Genomic DNA, 6,488 nt, shown 5'->3' with positions numbered 1-6,488 from the left:
TTATTATTTTTATTTTATGAAAATAGAGAAAAATAAATTTTTTAATTTTAAAATCTGTGAAGTCATATTTAGAAAACATGGTGCTAGTAAAACATAAAGGCTTTAGTTTTGGAATATATATATATATATATATATATATATATATTAGTTTTTCTTTTATGCAATAAGAATAAGAACTTGAATCAATTTATTTGAATTAATTAAATTGAATTATTTTTTATAATTAATGTTGATTCTATTTATCATAACTCAATTTTAAACCCTCTTTGTTTCTTAAAAAAAAGTTTATATTTTTTTTATTAAAAACTCAAAAATATTTTTGGAACACAAAGTGATAAGTTTTTAAATTGTAAAATACCAATACCCCAGAAAAATAACTAAATCACGATGTTATGATGTTTTGACAAGATGGGATAAAGAAAAAGAAAAAAATAAGGTTGAAATTCACACTTGATCAAAATTTAAAAAATTAATTAAATTTAATGACTTCATTAAATTTCTAACAGGCTTAATTGACTTATTCAAAAGTTAATTGAGAAAAAATTAAAAGAATTAATTAAGTTTAAGAACTTGATTAAACTTCTAATAGTGAGATGATTCAATTAAAAATTTAATTAAAGATAAATTAATCTAGATTTAATTTAGAAGTTCAAAATTTTAAAGGACTAAGTGGATGTTTGTTTACGCGATAGCTTTAGCTTTTAAAGCAAACCGCGTAAACTAAGAAGGTGTTTGGTATTATGGTTGGAACTGTGTTTTGTTCCAACCACACTTTTTAATCGTTTGGTAAATATTTAAAACACATATTTTAAAGATGGGTCCCACTAAAAACTAAGTTTGTACCGCCTGTTTTGTGAAGCAGAAAATTGCTGCTTTTCTATTCACTTTTGCCCGCCTGCTTCCAAGAGAAAGAAAAACTCAAGGGCCCACCCAATTTGATGTGTTTACTTTCTTCATTCTTAGCTCAAGTAGGAGTATTTTGTTGGCAATTATCATTATCTACACACTGCCAAGTTGATTCATGGGTTATTGTTCTGTTTATGTGAATAATTAGTGCAGTAAATTGATTTTACTTAAGTGTTCATGTTACGTAAATGTAAATAATAATTTTTTAAAAAAAATAGTTTAAGATTAATTAAATTTACTCGTACTATAATCTTAATTTTATTCTTGATAATACTTTACCTAATTTTATTGTATACTTAAAAAATTATAAAAACTATAGTTATTGTTGGATGAATTTTATATATAATGGAATTGTAAATAGTTTAATGGAACAATAAAAATATTTTATATAAAGTATGATTTATTTCATGATATAATATCAATAGTTAAATCTACAATATTTAAATTAAGAATCATAAATATTAATATATATTTTTTAAAATTATTTTATAACCTCAATTTCAAAAACATTTTTAACCAACACACATTAAAATATTTTTTGTTCAACCTCAATTCCAACCACAGTTTTAACCAAACATATCTTTTTCCAACCCAACCTCAATTAAAAATACTTTTTATAAAACAACTTTTTTCAAACCACAATCACAATAGCCACCGCAATACCAAAGACACCCTAAGCGTTTGGTAATCTAAGAAAAGCACTTTTTTATTCAGTGGACCCATGGTTGTTAAAACCCATAAAACGTGTAGAAACGGAGACAAAACTCAAAAATAATTAAAATCGCATAAAACTGGTTGAAAATCGCATAAAACCATAACAACTCGCAAAAACGTTAAAAGCGTTACGTTTTCACGATTTAACCAAAATGTCACCGGACCAAATGCAAAATTAAATATGCAAAATTTTTAAACTTCGTCCCTGTCTCACAATTTCTTTTCTTTCCCAATTCCCACCCGATCAGGCGACCACCCTAACCCTATCGGTGACTTCATCCCAATCTCACACTCCCCCTGACTCCAGACTTCGTCCAATGGTCCCCTCTCTGTCTCACACAGTCACACTCTCTTAGTCTCCCACTCTCCCTAACTCCTTTCCCCTTTCCCCTTTTCCCTTTCCCCAGCAAATTAAGAAATCACTTTCCCCCCGATCCGGAGCGTTTTTGGCGAGACGAAGGTAAGAATTGATTCCCAATCCCAAGCTTTGTTTTTTTCTGTCTAATGGTGGTGATTAGAGACAAAAAAGGATCTGAGTATGCTATGAAATTCACTGTTTATCTTCTAGGTATTTTACAATTAAGTGGTTTGCTTCTGGGTATTTTTTTGGAGGGGGAGTGGTGATGCACTGCTGCTAGTAATTTCGTGTGCAGCTTTGTTTATCTTCTGTGAAGCTTTCTAACAATGAAAAATTATTGTGTGTTGTGATTTCTTTTAATTTTCACCTTGCCAATCACGAGGCTTACTTGGTATTCCTTGGTTTCTTACCATTGCTGTACTTAAATGAGTTCAACATGATTCTGTTTTTCGTTCTGGATTCACTTACCATTCATGCATTTTTCGACTATCAACTGTCAACTATCTTGCTTGCTTTGGTGTTGCAGATTTTGTAATTCTGCAATCTGCATAGACAACAATTCAGCGAAGCAACGAAGCAACGAAGCATTCCAATTTCCAGGATTGCAGGTATTCTGTAAATCCAAAACTGCAAACTTTAGGGCAATTGATGCACCTGTTTGGAATGCCTTTTGCATTTAATTTATCTAGGCTTTTGTGTATTACTGCATAGCAATTTAATGTGGATTGCATCTCTCAAATGATATCATCCTGCAAGGCTTTAATTTAGTGATATTTGGTTTGCAGTATATTGAGTGTATTCTGTTTTCCTTTGTTCTGCGAAATCATGCAAATGTGCACCCATTCCATTGCTATTTTTAACGTGATCTTGATACATGAAGTGTTGGCTTTGGAAACTTCTTAATCACTGTATGGAATAGAAAAAAGAGTTCTATAATTTTTAAATTTGGGCATAGAAAAAAGAGTTCTATACGTAATTATTTGTGCTCCTTTTCTGGGATATTGTTTCCTACCCTCAATCTGCTGGCAGCTAAAATGTTTATTGATTTTGAAAGAGAAGATATTATTGTCTAGCAAATAAAACCTTTTCTTAATTCTCATATATGGATTTTTCTTTGAGGAATTTCCATGATTTCTTAGTAATATTCTTATTTTGATAGATTAAAAAAAAGAAATTCAATATAGAAGTTTTCCTATATTGTTTTAAAATTCAAGGATTTAATAAAATTCTCTTCATCCCAATAAAATTATTCTTGTCTAGGCATGCTTATATTTGAACTTTTATTTTATACTATTCAGATTGCTTGAATTTTCCGTAAGAGTGGTGTGTGAATGTATAATCTTAATTATATCCAACATTATAGCAATAGTGGTTTTGAATTGTAGGATACATGGCATCTAAAAAAACTACAAGTGGCAATAGACTTGACGTGGGATGGCAATATGGTATAGATGTTGACAAGAATTCAAAAAGAGTGCAGTGTAAGTTTTGTCAGAAAATTATTAGTGGAGGCATTTACCGTTTCAAGCATCATTTAGCTTGCACTAGAAAGGATGTTGAGCCATGCCAGCAAGTACCAAAAAATGTAAAGAAGATAATTTTGAATGTTCTGGTGAAAAATCAAGAAGCATCTGAAAAGAAAAGAAAGGCTTTTCAATATATTGGAAAAGATGAAGATAATGATGAAGGGAATGAAATTACCTCAGTAGAGAAAGGAAAGAGAGTAGCGAGTGGGAGTGGAAGTACACAAACCACCATCAATCAGCTGCTAAAAAAGGATCTTAGAGAAGAAGCATGTCGACAAATTGCAAGATTTTTCTACACCAGTGCAATTCCATTTAACTGTGTGAAAAACCCTGAATTTGTTAAGGCACTTGAATTGGTTGCAAAGCATAGGCCAGGTTTTAAGCCTCCATCCTACCATGATATTAGAGAGAAGTATTTAAAGCAAGAAGTAGATCACACGATCAACTTGCTTGAAGAGTACAAGTTAGAATGGAAAAAAACAGGTTGCTCAATAATGTCTGATGGATGGACTGATAAGAAAAGGCGTTCTATTTGCAACTTTTTGGTTAATAGTCCTAAAGGGACAATTTTTTTTATCATCCATAGATACCTCTAATATATCCAAGACTGCTGATAAAGTATTTGAGATGCTGGATGCTATTGTGGAGAGGATTGGAGAGGAAAATGTGGTGCAAGTAGTCACTGACAATGCTGCAAATTATAAGGCAGCAGGGCAATTGTTGATGGGAAAAAGAAAAAAATTATTTTGGACACCATGTGCTGCCCATTGTATTGACTTGATATTGGAAGATTTTGAGAAGAAACTAGAGGTCCATCAAGTAACTATTGCTAATGGGAGGAGAATCACCTCATACATATATTCAAGAACTATTCTCATTTCCATGCTCAGACACTTTACAAAAAGAAAGGATTTGATTAGGCCTGCTGCCACTAGATTTGCTACTGCATACTTAACTCTTGGATGTTTGAGTGATTGTAAGATACAGTTGATGACAATGTTTACTTCCATCCAATGGAGGTCATGTAGGTTTTCAAAAACAGAAGAAGGGAAGCGAATTCAAAGTTGTGTTTTGGATAGCAAGTTTTGGCATGATGTTACTACATGTATTAAGGCAGCATATCCTCTGATAAAAGTTCTTCGATTAGTTGATTCAGATGAAAAACCAGCTATGGGTTTTATATATGAAGCAATGGATCAAGCAAAAGAGAAGATACAAGTGAATTTTGGTTATGTGAAAAAAAGGTATTGATTATATATCTTGCTAATTATTTATTTACTACTATCAGTTGATTATAATGTTTACTAACTAGGTCATGTAATGTTGATGATAATATTCTTATTTTTATTTTGTAGTTATATGCCTATATGGAATATCATTGATGCAAGATGGGAACTTCAACTTCACAGACCTTTACATGCAGCAGCATATTATTTGAATCCTCATTATCATTATAATTCTAATTTTAAAGTTAATGCCAATATTAAAATTGGATTATATCAATGCTTAGAAAGGATGGTGCCCGATGCAAGTGAAAGGTGTAAAATTGACTTGCAACTTGATTCATTCAAGGATGCAAGTGGGTTGTTTGGTATTGAGGCTGCCAAGATAACAAGGGATAAAAAGACTCCAGCTAAATGGTGGGATTCTTATGGGGATGAATGTCCAGAGCTACAAAAATTTGCAATTCGAGTTCTAAGCTTGACTTGTAGTTCATCTGGATGCGAGCGAAACTGGAGTGCATTTGAGATGGTAAGTTTTTTCCTTTTTCCTTTTAATGTTTTTATATTTTATAAGAATCTTATATGGTATTAATTTGAATTGCTTATATAGGTTCATACAAAACGAAGAAATCGTTTGCACCAGAAAAAAATGAATGACTTGGTATTTGTAATGTGCAATCTGAAATTAAATGATAACCAAGTCAAAAGGCAAGCTAATGATTTTAGTGAAGTTTTTGATCATCTCTCATCTGATGATGATTGGATAACCGAGGGAGAGAAACATGATGGTTCATCCAACTTTGATTTGCTTGGTGTCATTGATAGTGCAACACGAAGAAAAAACGGTAAAGAAGATGAAAGTGATGATGAAGAAAATCTTAATGATGTTGGGATGGAGTGCCATGGAACTGAAAATGATTTAGAGATTCAGAATGATGTCAATCCAGATAATTCAAGGAGCTTGGAGTTAAATATTGTTGACAATCTTGGTGTTGGTCCTGGTACTAGTAGTAGCACTAATGTTTCTAATATCGGTGCTGGTACTAGTAGTAGCACTAATGTTTCTTTAGATGGTAATGATTTTGATGACTGTTTTATGAATAATGAGGGAGACAAAGGCAATGAGGGTGTGTTTAGTTTACATGACACACCTACAGACTGTTTGTTTTAAGTGTGTTAACTTTTAGTTATTAAAATACTATGGACATGTATGTTTTTTTATTTGAATTATGTATTTTAAGATATTTGGATATTTGTATTGTTTATTTTACTTTTATTTGAATTTTGTATTTTAAGATGTTTGGATATTTGTATTGTTTAAAATATTTTACTTGCGATTTTACGATTTTAGTTAAAATATTTTACTTGCGATTTTACGATTTTTATTTAAAAAATATTACTTCCGATTTTACGATTTTACGATTCGAGTTTACGAGTCGAGTTTATATTGTATGTTCCGTGTCGTGTTAAAAAAGCATTTTTAACAACCTTGAGTGGACCCCATAATTTTTTCCATCAAACCGGGGGTTTGTAAAAGCAGCCGGGGTTTTGTAAAAGCAGCTAGGAGCTGCTTCTCTCCATTGGCTTTTCTTTATTTACCTGGACACTATTCACAATAGTGTCCATGCTAGGTGATGCTAAGTGAATTAATTCAACTTGGCACTGTTCACTCAAAGAAGTGAAGAGTGCCCGAGTGAATTATAATTCACCTGCAATGCAAGAAGCATTCACTTGGCACTGTTCACATAAACAGTGTTAGGT

The 6,488-nt window shown here is 31.8% G+C and overlaps 1 pseudogene; it reads left to right on the top strand.

The window, feature by feature from the left end:
* The first annotated feature begins 3,518 nt into the window (after positions 1-3,518).
* LOC105131163 (uncharacterized) overlaps positions 3,519-6,488 on the top strand; it is an 8,415-nt pseudogene continuing 5,445 nt past the window's right edge.

Source organism: Populus euphratica, unplaced genomic scaffold, assembly GCF_000495115.2.
Source record: "Populus euphratica unplaced genomic scaffold, PopEup_1.0 scaffold76.1, whole genome shotgun sequence".
Classification (NCBI taxonomy): Eukaryota; Viridiplantae; Streptophyta; class Magnoliopsida; order Malpighiales; family Salicaceae; genus Populus; species Populus euphratica.
Note: the sequence above shows the minus strand (reverse complement) of the source record. Positions and strands in the feature narration are given on the sequence as shown.